Here is a 16,974-nt window from a genome sequence, read left to right on the forward strand (position 1 = left end):
AACCTTCCATATTGCCTTCCAGGTCTGTATGATATGGCTTCTCTAATTTGCTGTCTGGGAGAAAAAGCTCTGTACCTTGATCTCCTATCTTGTAGTAACTTTGCAGACCACCTGACATTACACTAATTATGGACTCTGACTTGTTACTAAACAGCCGAGATCCTTCGTACAGAAGGGACACCAATCTGTTCTTTGAATGAACATCTGCTGTCCAAGTGTGTAGCCATAGTGCCCTTCTTGCCGTGACACCTGTTGACATGGATTTTGCAACATATTCTACAACACGAAGGGAGGCCTCACACATGTATTCTATACCCTTCATCATAACAGCAATACTTTTCTGAAGATATTGTCTGGATATTTGTTCTTCTATATCATTACTCAGACTTGTTCCCCACAATCTTAGTGCTCTGGCTGTTGATGCCATAGCCACCCCAGCTTTTAATGACACCGCAGAAGAATTATTCACTTTTTTCAGAAAACTTTCCATTTTCTTATCCATACTATCTTTAAGTACTGTGCCATCTTCCAACAAAATAGTGGACTTAGAGACAACTGCTGCATATGTCTTTGGTAAGGCATACCACTTAACAAACTCTTCATATTCTATAGGGAACATACGATCTATCCTATTAAAATTACTCAACTGTTTATCCACATTCTGCCACTGTAAAGACATAATGTCCTTTGACACCTTGTGCACCGGGAAGCACCTATTTTTCTTTATCTTGTCCTTAAACAAGGAATCCTGACTGGTATCAGCCTGGGAAATTTCTTTAAAATTCAAAGTCTTATACATGTTTTTCAACAAGTTATCCACAATATCCAGATTCAATGCTCTATCAGCTTCTTGGATTTCTCCAGACTCTGTACTGGAAGGACTATCAGCATAATCTGCTAGTACCAGACCCTGTGAATCGGAATCACAGTCAGCATACAGACTTGTATGTGACCTGGATCTTTTACACCCCTGTAAGTCCTTTAACTCATCCTTAGTTACGAATGACTTCTTCATCCAGTCCATAAAGTTCCTGAATTTGTTTAGATTGTGCAGAGGGTACATTACATTCTGAACAGAATTTATCCTGCTTATCTCCAGAGAACACTTTGTCACAGTTAACACAGGTTGAATGAAGTTTCTTTTTGTATGACTGCTTTCTCTGTATTTCAGACACACTGTGAATGAATAAAGACCTATAACTAAATATACTAACTATTATAGTAAACACTTGCCCTAAATGAGGACTTACCTCTCCTGGGCACAAACAATCTTATTGGGAGAAGACTCTTTATTCATGGCAACAGCTGGCACCAACAGGTAAGCAGACCAACAGGAGAGGATCCAGCGGAGTACAGTGCCATTTTAACCACCCTTTGCCCTCCAGGCTGGGTGGCGCATGCGCAGATCATCCCGCAATGCATTGTGGGATTGATCGCATACTTCCGCCCACGCCAACCAAGTCACTTTCGCCCTCCAGCTCTGTAATGAATATAGCTATAGAGCGGCGGCAAGGAGCGGCGGTAATGAGCGGCAGCAAGGAGCGGCGGCGGGCAGTGGCAAGTGGGTACCATAATGCGGCCACAGGCAGCAATTCTCAACCACACACAGCACTTCTCCGCAGGTGCCACCCCTTCCAGCTGCAACTACACAGAGGCGCATTAGGCTAGGAAAATACAGGTAAGCCTCATATTTAGAAAATAACAAACTACTACACTGTCCTAACTAAGGAGACAGGAAAAAGACTGTTGAAGCTAGAGGGTTGCGGACTTATATTCCAAGAGTGGGCGGAGCCTATTATGAAAAAATGTCCTGTCTAGACTTAGGAGAATGGGCTCTAAACCCAGAGTAATGGCTGCCATGGAGTAGTGCAGAAGAAACATAATTCTCAGCGCAGTGCTGTTTTGACATCTAGAAATGTGCCAGTGACACTGGACAAAACAGAAGGACCAACCAGTAGCTTATCCTACCTAGGTGTAGAAATCGACACAGTTGCTGGCTGTTGTAGACTACCACAGGTTAGCAAGCTTTCAGGCCATGCTGGCAAAGTGCTTGTTATCAAAGTATGCATTGCTAAGACATGTACAGTCCCTACTAGGTCTCCTTAATTTTGTGTGCAGGGTTCTCCTCAAGGCCAGGGTGCTCTGCCGCTGGCTAGAGAGGGCAACCATGGGGGCAAAGCTTCTGCATCACCAAATAGACCTGTACAATGAGATTCGGGTAGACCTTAAAATGTGGCATTTTTGCACAAGATTTTGATGGGATTCGAATATGGAAAAAATAGAACTTTACAAGCCCCAAATTGCAGCTACTGTAAAAATCAATTCAGCTGGGAGCACAGAATTCAGAGCTGTCTTCATAATGTGATAGTGAGTGGCACCTTGGCCACAGGAATTAATCAGGCCAGCAGGATTGACCAGGAATCTACTGGTGCTAGAGCTTTTCCAAAAACTGGTTGTAGTAGAGCTATAGTATAGGCAAAATTAAATGAAAAGTTAAGAAGAATGTCACCAAGGGCTACTTACTTCATGGGCACTGAAGAGTTGAAGAGGAGCAAAATCATAAAAGAAGGTACATGAAGACCTATTGACCCTCAAATGTTAACATACTCAATAGGTGCAACTAGCAGAGTAGCTAGCAGCTCTTATTAGGTGGCCCTTTTTTGGGCTGGTTTTTCCTTTTTGTTACTTTGGTGCCTTTAGGAGAGCTGGTGGCCTCATCCAGAACATCAACAAACATCAGATTGCTGTGTGATAATTAGAGATGTGCACTGGTAAATTTTCGGGTTTTGTGTTTTGGTTTTGGATTTCGGTTCTGCGGCCGTGTTTTGGATTCAGACGCGTTTTGGCAAAACCTCCCTGAAATTTTTTTGTTGGATTCGGGTGTGTTTTGGATTCAGGTGTTTTTTTTCCAAAAAACCCTCAAAAACAGCTTAAATCATAGAATTTGGGGGTAATTTTAATCCTATAGTATTATTAACCTCAGTAACCACAGAAAAGCAGTCTATTCTGAACACCTCACACCTCACAATACTATTTTTAGTCCTAAAATTTGCACCGAGGTCGCTGGATGACTAAGCAAAGCGACCCAAGAGGGCGGCACAAACACCTGGCCCATCTAGGAGTGGCACTGCAGTGTCAGACAGGATGGCACTTCAAAAAATTGGCCCCAAACAGCACATGATGCAAAGAAAAGAGAAAAAGAGGTGCACTGTGGTCGCTGGACGGCTAAGCTAAGCGACACAAACACCTCAATATCACAGGAATTATTCATTTTAATCAATGGTATTACTGGTCCAAATCACTGGAAGAAAATGACAAAATCACTAGAATTATTCGATCTAATCAATGGTATTATTGGTCCAAATCACTGGAAGAAAATGACAAAATCACTGGAATTAAATGGCAGTAATGTTGGGAATGATATCAAATTGCAGTACCACTGGACATATACGGAAGTGTCAGACAGGATGGCACTTAAAAAAATTGGCCCCAAACAGCACATGATGCAAAGAAAAGAGAAAAAGAGGTGCACTGTGGTCGCTGGACAGCTAAGCTAAGCGACACAAACTCCTCAATATCACAGGAATTATTTGTTCTAATCAATGGTATTATTGGTCCAAATCACTGGAAGAAAATGACAAAATCACTGGAATTATTCGTTGTAATCAATGGTATTATTGGTCCAAATCACTGGAAGAAAATGACAAAATCACTGGAATTATTTGTTGTAATCAATGGTATTATTGGTCCAAATCAGTGGAAGAAAATGACAAAATCACTGGAATTATTCATAAACATTTGTAGAAAGTCGCTGCTTTCTGATTACAGAAATGCTCAGATATTCTTGCGAATCCACAATCCCTTCCCAGAGGAAAAAGAAATTGAGAAACCGTTGTTTTAGAACGTTTGTTCTCTTTCCCTTACAAAGGAAACAAACCACTTTCCAAGAAGACTGACGTTTTTGGGATTATGGAGGCATAATGTTTTTGAATATAAATCCTAAAGCAGGTGGTGTATTAGAGCAAAAGAGTGCAAGAGACCAGCCATGCAGTTTCTGAAATATTATGACAAAATGTTACTGTATTTCATAAGCACTCATTCCTAACTCTGCTAAGTACTGTTTGGTATACTCTATCTGGCTTCCATGAGGTAGTTGTCCATTATTTCAGCTTCCATTGACCTTTTTGAAAGCGATAGAAGTTATCGACACTTTTTTAACATTTTTATTTTCCCCTATTTTTAATTTTCTCCTGCATAGCCCAGTAAAATGTTGCAATGTTAAGTATTGACTTGTGCCTTCTGGGGGTCCACTTCTTCACCAAACCCAGCCAAATCTAATCCTAACCCTCTGTTCCACGTTCTCTATGTACCCCATCTGTGTCACCCATGTCTGTCTACCCCTCCCCTTTAGATTGTAAGCTCTCAGGGCCCTCTTCCCTCATGTGCTTATCCTTTGTCTTACTTTAATAATCTTCAATTGTACCACATCCAGCAATCTTCTGCCACCTGATACTTATTCCAGTGTCATCTGCTGATGTAACTATGTGTATTTACCCTGTATTTGTCCTATACTGTCATCAACTGTAAATTGCTGTTTTCCTGTTGGATTATTTATGTACTCTGTAATTGGGTGCTGCAGAACCCTTGTGGCGCCATATAAATAAAGGATAATAATAATTATAATAATATAGGGTGTATAATCCCCAGGTGTATCTCACACATCACACAGTACAGTATGTAGGGTGTATAATCCCCAGGTTTATCTCACACATCGCTCAGTACAGATTACAGGATGTATAATCACCAGGTGTATAACACACATTGCACAGTACAGTATACATACTGGTCACAACAATGCAGCAGATATTGAGCACTGATCAGGATACTGGAAGTGACACAAAGCTGCAAGATACAGCAATGGCCTACTGTACTGTACTATATATGTATACTGCTGGTCACCAAAATGCTGCACTGTCCTACTATATACTGCTCACAATAATGCAGCATAGATATGGAATGGATACTTGCAGTCACACAGAGCTGCAAGATACAGCAATGGCCCACTGTACACAACTATATATTGTTGGGTCACCAAAATGCTGCACTGTAATACTACATATACTGCTCACAAAAATGCAGCACAGATATGGAATGGATACTTGCAGTGACACAGAGCTGCAAGATACAGCAATGGCCTACTGTACACAACTATATACTGTTGGGTCACCAAAATGCTGCAATGTAACACTATATATACTGTTCACAAAAATGCAGCACATATATGGAATGGATACTTGCAGTGACACAGAGCTGCAAGATACAGCAATGGCCTACTGTATTGTACTACTATAAGTATAATTATATACTGGTGGTCCCCAGTCCCCACAATAAAGCACACTGAGCACAGATTTTTGCCGCATACTGAGCACAGATATGGAGCGTTTTCAGGCAGAGAACGTAGATATTTTCATCACACTGAGCACATATATTTGCAGCATACTGAGCACAGATAGTTGCAGCACACTGAGCACAGATTACGGAGCTTTTCAGGGAGAGAACGCAGCACGTCCTCTCTGTTCAATCTCCAATGCACGAGTGAAAATGGCGGCGTCGCGTGGCTTTTTATATAGAATACGAATCTCGCTAGAATCTGACAGCGGGATGATGACGTTCGGCCGCGTTCGGGTTAACCGAGCAAGGCGAGAGGCGAGAAGATCCGAGGCTGCCTCGGAACCGTGTAAAATGGGTGAAGTTCGGGGGGTTTAGATCTCAGAGAACCGAAACCGCTCATCTCTAGTGATAATGTGATGATCAGGGAGTTGGGAGTGATATACAAACTTCACAGGTCCAAAACATGAGTCAGTGGATTTCACTGTCACCCCACAAGAATGAAGAGATATGGTGTCCAAATTTCATATCTTTAGAGCATTCACATGAGTTTACCTGGTTATCGCATGACAACAGTGCACCTCTGATTAAATTTCAGTTTCTATGATTGTTCAAGAAACGCATCTCTGACGTAGGGCTAGATGTCAAGAACTTTGATTCAAACTCATTCAGAATTGGAGCAGCAACTACTGCTGCCACCTCTGTGGTTACCATTTGCAACTTAAAGATGTTGGGAATGTGGCAAAGTAACAGCTACAAGTGTTACATTAGACCAGGGAAATGTGTGCTCACACAGATCACGATTTCAGATGAATGGAGGTGATCTGCCTCTGAAAGGGACTTTTCCTTAAATGTTACTATAAATTTCTAATCCTCACAATTGATATAGACATGTTTTTTTTCACCCCCTACATGGGATCTATACTGCATGTGAGCACACATTAGCGGAGTTTAGTTAGGGATGATGGGTTTTTTAGGTTATAATTATGTTGCTGACATCTTCCTCCTATTTCAGATGTGGGCTGCAGGCCAGCAGATATTTGTGTCGTTGGCTATTTATTTATATTTTGTACTTAGATATATGTTAGGGAGTACAGTTTAATTTATGCTAGGGACAGACAGGCACATAAATATGGTAGCTAGGACAGAGAGGTATGAAGTAGGTACAGTTAAGGACAGCATGGACTAGAGCAGATAAGATTTATAGGTACCTGAGTAGAATTGTAATATATTTAGGAGGAAACAATTTAAGGAGAATGAACATCAGGAGTCTGGTTAAGGCAATGAAGGCAGATTCAAGTGAGGTACATGCATGTTGGCTGAACACATACCTTGTTTGGTCGAGCATAGTTCAGAGAATTCACTGAAAAGTTGTGTCAGGACCAGCGATGCCTAAAACAGATAAAAAGATCAATAACATAATAAAGAAATTCATATGTAGCCTGGGGGGAATTTGGTTTGCTACCCCCACTTAGACCCTTGAATAGAGACACTGCAAAGAGCAGATGGGATCCCTCTGTTATGGCTTGGATCATAGAAGATATACTAGCTGACATAAGAGCTTAGGCTGTGGATGGGGGTGGGCTAGGTACTGGGAGGATCTTAGCCTTGATGGGAAAGGCAGTTGCAAACTAATACATGATCAAGGTACAAAGCTAACCATGTGATGGGAAGATAATATGCCCTCTGGGGTTGTAACGTGATTTGGCACACTTACTGAATTGACCTTCCCAATGACAGACAGAGGACACCTATGTTAGTATATGACACCTCTTCCGATGTATGCAGCAGTGCTGCTGGTAATGTCATGACCCCCAAAGAAAATAATGAATTGTGAAGGCACCTCCCAAGCTGAATGACAGCTTGGCATTGACCCAATCTTGGGGAGGCGTTTTGACTTCACATCCAGTGGGATTGGAAGAAACCAGTCCGTTGAGTTAGATGGGTACATCGGTACCCACCAGAGGATAGGGAGGGTAGGACTACCCACTCTGATAATCAAATGTGAATAGTATGTTCACAATTGCTTTTTCTGGGCAGTACTTTATGAGAGTGATAAATAAAAGTTATACCTTCTTTCCATCAGTTATTGCTTGTACTATCTTTATTTATTGGAGATAAGAGGTTGATATCTGTAAGTGCATTATGCAGGTTGACTATCCCATATTCAAAATGCTTGGGACCAGAAGAATTTTGGATATCGAATGTTTCCGTATTTTGGAATAATTGCATACCCTAATAAGATATCATTGCGGTGGGACACAAGTCTAAACACAGAATGCATTTATGTTTCATATACTGTACACCTTATAGACACAGACTGAAGGTAATTTTAGCCAATATTTTTAATAACTTTGTGCAATAAGCAAAGTTTGTGTACATTAAGTCATCAGTAAACAAAGGTTTCACTATCTCAGTCACACTCAAAAAATGCCATATTTTGGAATATTTCGTATTTTGGAATATTTGGATATGGGATACTCAACCTGTAAGGGTTTAGTGAATTGTATAGACACTAAAGAGGCAATTGTATTTCAGTGACTGAAAGAACTGGCAGTGTGTCAATCAAAGTTGAGGATTCAGACAAGGTTGGAATGGGTATCCAATAACAGCAACCTAAATATATCTGTAAATAAGTAACTGTAAGAGCTAACTTTAAAATAGTTCATGCTATTGAGCACCTAGATTGGGACTCGATAAACTCGTTCTTACCTACATAGATGTAAAATACAATAAAGCACATAAATGTCAAATATATGTGCATGTCCTTAAATGGTCATATAGGTACAATTCTCACAGTAATGTTGTAATAAAAATTCCTGTGGCCTTATGTACTCCAGTGTTTCGTTTATCAGACTGTACTTGCAGGTATTGCACCAGCGAGCAGTGACAAAACTAGTGAGTGATGGGCCCAGGTGCAAAAATATTCTTTGGGCCCCCCAAATCCAAAGACCCACCCTTCCTCACACATAAGAAAAACAAAATACAAGTAGCAACTTGTGCACAACTGCATATTATGCATCATTTCATAGAGAATATTTCTTTTATTCACATCATTCACTGTCCCAGTGAACCTTGCAATCACAAAAGGGGTGAATTTTTGTTGGGACCCTATTAACATACCAGTATATATTTAGAATGTTGGCGTAAACCAGAGCAAGTATGGTGCATTGTGGAGACATGACTGCGGGTGTCAGAGAATAGGGTGCTAGGAGGGTGGCTGGGGGTGTCAGAATGGGGTGCAGAGATTTGGTGTCAGAGAAGGGGGCACTGTGAGATGGCTGTTGGTGTCAAACTATGGGATGCTGGAAAGATGGCTGGGGGTGTTAGAATGGGGTGTTTGAGAGATTGCTGGTGGTGTCAGAGAATGACTCCCAGAGGAAGGCCCCTAGTGGGCTGAAACACGTTGGAGAGACACATTGGAAACCACCTCGACAAAGTACAGGACCCGTGCACGGGAGAAAGACAGGACACTAGGCTGAGAACGCGTGATCCAGAACTCCGCTAACAAACACTACAAGGCGACACCAGAGGAAGAAGCCGGTGACGGGAGGCCATTATCGGCGGTGACAGGTGAGCAGAGTCAACTTCCCTACACGGCGGGGGAGACGGTCAGCGGTTCGTTGAGCTGCGACTGTTCTTCATCCCCCGTGCAGACATTTCTTGCCTCCACGGCTGACTGACATCTGGTGAGCGTCTGTACACTGACGCGTCACTAGAGTTCAGGGCAGGGTTGGCTTGATTAGTCCCCCGTCCAGACAGTTCGTGCTTCAGCGGCTGACTGAGATCCGGCGAACATCCGTACACCGACGCGCCACCGGAGTTCAGATCCGAGGCAGCCTGACTAGTCCCCGGGGGGGCAGTTTGACAGATCCCATCCGTACGGTGGGGAACATGGCGAGCGTCGCACACAGCCGCTGCCATGATACACTCCCTGCCAAGACAGGTCCCTGCTTACACAGCACATGATCACCCAGGGAGCGCTGGTGAACCGGCGCCCTGCAGGGGAACGGGGCTGCAATAGGGCGGACCAGTCTGGAGGGTATTGCTCCCAACACACACCCGGTCAATACCCACCGAACACCGTGAAGAACTACTCCCATAAGGTATACCTAAGTGCAAGTAGCTACTCGGACGAGCGGGTGGGTGTGGGGAGCATGTAGGGAGCAGTGCAGGAGGATGGGTGGTGTAGAAATCAGGGAGTATGTAGGGAGCAGTGTGGGAGTGTGAGTGTAGAGAGCAGGAAGGATGTAGGGAGCAGTGCAGGAGGGTGAGTGTAGAGAACATGGAGGATGTAGGGAGCAGTGCAGGAGGGAGGATGTAGGGAGCAGTGCAAGAGGGTGAGTGAAAGGAGCAGGTAGGATGTAGGGAGCAGTGCGGGAGGTAGGATGTAGGGAGGAGTGCGGGAGGGAGGCTGTAGGGAGCAGTGCGGGAGGGTGGGTGTAAGGAACAGGGAGGATGTAGGGATCAGTGCGGGAGGTAGGATGTAGGGAGCAGCATGGGAGGGTGATTGTAGAGAGCAGGGAAGATGTAGGGAGCAGTGCAGGAGGGAGGATGTAGGGAGCAGTGCGGGAGGGTGGGTGTAAGGAGCAGGGAGGATGTAGGGAGCAGTGCGGGAGGGAGGGTGTAGGGAGCAGCATGGGAGGGTGAGTGTAGATAGCAGGGAAGATGTAGGGAGCAGTGCAGGAGGGAGGATGTAGGGAGCAGTGCGGGAGGTGGGTTTATGTAGCAAAACTTACTATTATGCGGGCGTTATGAACACACACTGACCACACCAGCTGCATTTCAGCCTGTACATTATGATCAATCATTAGCTGCATCGCTCACTCCATTTTCACTAGCCCAGTTAAGTCACACAATATTTGCTTTGATGCATGTACTATGGCAATACATTCCATATAATCATGTTCACTCTTCAAACTGAGTCAGTCCTTTTGAGCAAATTAGTTTTAGCTTGAGGAAGATATTGAGATATCTTTGGTAAAGTACACGCTCTAGCAGAATGTATCTGACTTGTGCTCTGAACTGTGGTGGGCAAGCACCCTGTATGTGGCACAACTAGTGATGTGCACCGGAAATTTTTCGGGTTTTGTGTTTTGGTTTTGGATTCAGATCCGCGGCCGTGTTTTGGATTCGGACGCGTTTTGGCAAAACCTCCTTGAAATTTTTTTGTCGGATTCGGGTGTGTTTTGGATTCGTTTTTTTTTTTTTTGACAAAAAACCCTCAAAAACAGCTTAAATCATAGAATTTGGGGGTAATTTTGATCCCATAGTATTATTAACCTCAATAACCATAATTTCAACTCATTTCCAGTCTATTCTGAACACCTCACACCTCACAATATTATTTTTAGTCCTAAAATTTGTTGCACCGAGGTCGCTGGATGACTAAGCTAAGCGACCCAAGTGGCCGACACAAACACCTGGCCCATCTAGGAGTGGCACTGCAGTTTCAGACAGGATGGCCGATTTCAAAAATAGTCCACAAACAGCACATGATGAAAAGAAAAAAAGAGGTGCACCAAGGTCGCTGGATGACTAAGCTAAGCGATCCAAGTGGTCGACACAAACACCTGGCCCATCTAGGAGTGGCACTGCAGTGTCAGACAGGATGGCACTTCAAAAAATTGTCCCCAAACAGCACATGATTCAAAGAAAAAAAGAGGTGCACCAAGGTCACTGGATGACCAAGCTAAGCCACCCAAGTGGCCGACACAAACACCTGGCCCATCTAGGAGTGGCACTGCAGTGTCAGACAGGATGGCCAATTTAAAAAATAGTCCCCAAACAGCACATGATGCAAAGAAAAAAAGAGGTGCACCAAGGTCGCTGGATGGCTAAGCTAAGCGACCCAAGTGGCCGACACAAACACCTGGCCCACCTAGGAGTGGCCCTGCAGTTTTCTAGTGAGAGGATGCGTGCTTCCATCCTCATGTGAATCTGAATCACTAGCCATGAACATAGGCCAGGGCCTTAGCCGTTCCTTGCCACTCCGTGTCGTAAATGGCATATTGGCAAGTTTACGCTTCTCATCAGATGCTTTTAATTTTGATTTTTGGGTAATTTTACTAAACTTTTGTAGTATACTTGACGACACAGAGGTAGAGCAATGGACTACTGTACCGTACTGCTATATATATATATATACTGGTGGTCAGCAAAATTCTGCACTGTCCTACTATATAGTATACTGCGCAGAACTAAAATGCAGCACAGGTATGGATGCATAGTAGACTTGATGACACAGAGGTAGAGCAGTGGACTACTGTACCGTACTGCTATATATATACTGGTGGTCAGCAAAATTCTGTACTGTCCTCCTACTATATAGTTTACTGTGCACAACTAAAATGCAGCACAGGTATGGATGCATAGTATTCTTGATGACACAGAGGAAGAGCAGTGGACTACTGTACCGTACTGCTATATATATACTGGTGGTCAGCAAAATTCTGCACTGTCCTCCTACTATATATACTGCGCACAACTAAAATGCAGCACAGGTATGGATGGATAGTGTACTTGACGACACAGAGGTAGGTACCGCAGTGGACTACTGTACCGTACTGCTATATATATACTGGTGGTCATCAAAATTCTGCACTGTCCTCCTAGTATATATACTGTGCACAACTAAAATGTAGCACAGGTATGGATGGATAGTATACTTGACGACACAGAGGTAGGTAAAGCAGTGGACTACTGTACCGTACTGCTATATATATACTGGTGGTCAGCAAAATTCTGCACTGTCCTCCTACTATATAATACTGCGCACAACTGAAATGCAGCACAGGCATGGATGGATAGTATACTTGACGACACAGAGGTCTGTAGAGCAGTGGACTACTGTACCGTACTGCTATATATATACTGGTGGTCAGCAAAATTCTGCACTGTCCTCCTACTATATATACTGCGCACAACTAAAATGCAGCACAGGTATGAATGGATAGTGTACTTGATGACATAGAGGTAGGTAGAGCAGTGGGCTACTGTACCGTACTGCTATATATATACTGGTGGTCAGCAAAATTCTGCACTGTCCTCCTACTATATAATACTGTGCACAACTAAAAGGCAGCACAGGTATGGATGGATAGTGTACTTGACGACACAGAGGTAGGTAGAGCAGTGGACTACTGTACTGTACTGCTATATATATACTGGTGGTCAGCAAAATTCTGCACTGTCCTCCTACTATATATACTGCGCACAACTAAAATGCAGCACAGGTATGGATGGATAGAATACTTGATGACACAGAGGTAGGTGGAGCAGTGGACTACTGTACCATACTGCTATATAATACTGGTGGTCAGCAAAATTCTGCACTGTCCTCATACTATATACTACAATGCAGCACAGATATGGAGCGTTTTTCAGGCAGAGAACGTAGATATTTTCAGCACACTGAGCACAGATATTTGCAAGCACACTGAGCACAGATATTTGCAGCACACTGAACACAGAAACTGAGAGAACGCTGCACGTCCTCTCCCTATCATCTCCAATGCACGAGTGAAAATTGCGGCGATGCGCGGCTCCTTATATATAAATACGAATCTCGCGAGAATCCAACAGCGGGATGATGACGTTCGGGCGCGCTCGGTTTAACCGAGCAAGGCGGGAAGATCCGAGTCTGCCGCGGAACCGTGTAAAATGGGTGAAGTTCAGGGGGGTTCGGATCTCGGAACCGAACCAACTCCTCACTAGGCACAACCAACACAGTCAGATTACCTGTATCTCTGCCACATGCCATAATATAACTGCCAGTCCAAATGTGATAACCCAGAGGCGGGCGGCATGAACACACACACTCACCGCACCGGCGGCATTTCAAATGTAGAACTGGCCGCCAGCCAGTCAGAACGCGCAGTCCAGCAGCCAATCAGGAGCCGCTGCTGTGGGCGCTTCCCTGATTGGCTGCCGGTCTGCCAGCTCTGATTGGCTGGCGGCTGGCGCTACATTTGAAAAGCCGCCGGCGCGGTGAGTGTGTGTGTTCATGCCGCACCTCAGCTTTAACACCTGCCCGCTGCCACCCGGGACATACAGCCAGGCAGCGCTGTGCTATAGTGCTCAGCTCTGCCCGGCAAAAGTGCACATGCGCAGTGTAATCCCGTGAATTCCAGGATTGGAGGCTCCAATCCCGGGATTCAAATACTGGCATTTTTGGGTTAGAATCCCGGGATCCCACCGATCCTGATCCCGGGATTGGCCTCATTAATACCCCTTTCAGACTGACAGAGCTGGGTCACACCCGGGAATGTTTTCCTGGATGCATCCCGGGACACAACCCGGGAATGTCCCCTTTCACACTGCACTTAGACCTGGGATCGACCCAGGACATCCCCGTTTACACTGATCCCAGGAAATCCCTGCAAATGCATATGTATGTCATTAGAAATTAAAATTTTTCTGGCTCACATAGATGAGGTCACAATAGGCAAGCAAAGGGAGGGGTGGGGCCTGCTCACAGCATTGCTGCAGTCATGGCCAACAGAGTATCAGTGTGTATGCCGGAGCTCATGATTCTTTGTGCTTTACAGCAGTTTCATGCAGCCAGTGAGAGCATGATACAGCTTGTCACACTGTGCTGTATACTGCACATGTATTTTATGAGGAGGAGGAGGGTGCAATTTATGGTGGAGAGGGCTACTAGTCACCGCCAATATTTGTGCAGGAGGAGAGGCCTCATATCATCCAGAATAAGTACCATCTTGAGACTGAACATGGGGACCAACCGATCATTGTGGTCCAGAGATCGCCAGCACGGAAAAGCCTTTATGAGGACCGTGGAAGCTTACCAGGATGATGAGTGGATGGCTAACTTCTGTATGTCTCATGCAATCTTTGATTACATCCTGGGCTTACTTACCCCAGCACTTGACGTTTGCAAACTGTATGTAACTAAAACCTCTGGATTTCTATTATATATATATATACAGTACTTAGATCGGCACTCCGATGAATAAAGTAATCAGCTGGTGCCCTCACATATACCTCCGTATATATACATACAATTGCTGTGGTGCGGCACTCGGTTTGGAAAGAATGATCAGTAGACTGGCGTATATAACAACGTTTCAGTGCTCCATTTATTGCACTATTATCAGGTTAAAGGATAACATATATATATATATATATATATATATATATATACTGTATATATAGTATTTTATGTCTTGGTACAGGTACAGCTCTGTGTGCTGGGGGACACCAGGTGTTTATCCTCAATGTATTTCTAGCTCAGACTACTCCCTCCCTTCCATGCACCTGAGCTGTATTTCCTAATTGATTTGAGCAACTTACATTTTGTTCTTTTAGTATGAGGGGCATGGATGGGACCAGTGTTTGAAGGGTATGCTGACCTCTGTAGTGCCAATTGGAGATCCCGGGGGTATCTTCAGGTGAGTTAGCTCTCAATTCGGATACATTTGCTCAGATGCCATTGCCATTATCATGTGGCATTTTGTTATATTACCCAGAAGGGTTGTTATTATTATTATTATTATTAGTACCTGGGGCAGGTCTGGGGTACGGTTCCCCCTGGATTGGTGGGGCTGGGCTGCTTTGGGGTAGCACACTGCAAGATCTTATTTAGCACCCCCTTAACACATTTATTAATCCTTCTGGTCTTTTAATTACACTTTCACTAGTATATTAATTTTTGTATAACGATTTTGTTTTCCTTTATTAACACATACTAACACTGTACCTTCTCGCGTTGTGCTGCCCTGGGGTTAGCTGGCCTTTGCTGGTTTGTGGGGTTCTACACCCCAGGCCCAGACCTAGAGTTAGGGACCACCAGCATCAGAGGATCCTTGTCGGGCCCTGGTGGCTTATCATACGTTTGCAAACTGTATGTAACTAACACCTCTGGATTTCTATTATATGTATATATATATATATATATATATATTAGTAATGAATATATATATATATATATATATATATTCTTTCATGTCTTGGTACAGGTACAGCTCCACTGGCGTTTCTATAATGGGTGCAGTGTGTGCGGTGCACATGGGCCCCTGAGTCCAGAGGGGGCCCCCACCGCACACACTGCACCCATTTGTAAAATACTTACCCCTCCGAAGTCCAGCGCCGGAATCCACAGCGTCGCTAGAACACAGTGCAAATGGCCCATCGGCCATTTTCACAGCATTCTGCGCATGTGCAGTAGAGAGATCTCAGGGAAAATGGCCTCCGTGCCATTTTCCCGGAGATCTGCACATGCGCAGTAGAGTGTGAGCCCTCTAGTTCTCAGACTCTACGGCGCTCCGAGCAGAGAAGAGGGGGTCCGACGGAAGAGGCTGAACACGGGCCTCCTCTTCTCTTAAAACGCCCCTGTACAGCTCGGTGTGCTGGGGGACACCAGGGGTTTATCCCCAATGTATTTCTAGCTCAGACTACTCCCTCCCTTTCATGCACCTGAGCTGTATTTCCTAATTGATTTGAGCAACTTACATTTTGTTCTGTTAACCTTTGATTACATCATGGGCTTACTTACCCCAGCAATTGACATGCAGACCACCAGGCTTAGGAGACCCATCAAGGCAAGCAGGAGGCTAACCATTGCATTGTGGTTGTATGCTACCCCGGGAGAGTACCGCACAATCTCATGTTTGTTCAGTGTTGGGATCTCCACAGTCTGTGTCATAGTCCGCCAGGTGACTCAGGCAATGGTGTCTACCTTATACAAGCGCTTAATATCTTTACCACAAGGACAGCGCTTACAGGATACCATAAAAGGATTTGTGAAGCAAGGCTATCCGCAGTGTGCAGGAGCGATTGATGGGACACACATCCCCATTATTGCCCCACGTGACAACCCTGCAGACTATTTTAACAGGAAAAGCTGGCACTCAATCATATTACAGGCTTTTGTGAACCACAAATATTTGTAAGTGGTTTTTTTTGGGGTGCTGGGATGAGTTGCATGTGTGTGTTTTATAGTGTAACTTTTTAAAATGTAAATATATTTCAGTTTCCTAGATGTGTTTATTGGCTGGCCAGGATGATCTCATGACTCCCGAGTTCTTGCCAATTCAGATCTTTTCAACATTGTAGAGGAGAAGCAGGATGGCTGGCTGTACCCCAAAGAGGTAAACATTTTTTAAATGATCTCCTGTGTGCTGTATTTTAGCTGTAATGGTTGCATATAATTGCCTAAATCATTTTTTATCCCCATCTTATTATAGTTTTGACTGACTCTTCTGCAATATATTATTTTCCCCATTTTAAAACAGTATTCTAAGAACGTGAATGGGGTAGAGATCCCCGTTCACATCATCGGGGATGCAGCAAACCCTTTACGCCACTGGATTATGAAGGGCTACACCCAACAGGTCCAGCTGAACCCTGAAAAAGAAACATATACACACCCCCTGAGTTCGGCAAGGATGGTGGTAGAGAATGCCTTTGGCATGTTAAAAGTAGTGATGAGCGCCGGAAATTTTTCGGGTTTTGTGTTTTGGTTTTGGGTTCGGTTCCGCGGCCGTGTTTTGGGTTCGACCGCGTTTTGGCAAAACCTCACCGGGTTTTTTTTGTCGGATTCGGGTGTGTTTTGGATTCGGGTGTTTT

The sequence above is a fragment of the Pseudophryne corroboree genome, chromosome 5 (assembly GCF_028390025.1).
Source record: "Pseudophryne corroboree isolate aPseCor3 chromosome 5, aPseCor3.hap2, whole genome shotgun sequence".
Taxonomy (NCBI): domain Eukaryota; kingdom Metazoa; phylum Chordata; class Amphibia; order Anura; family Myobatrachidae; genus Pseudophryne; species Pseudophryne corroboree.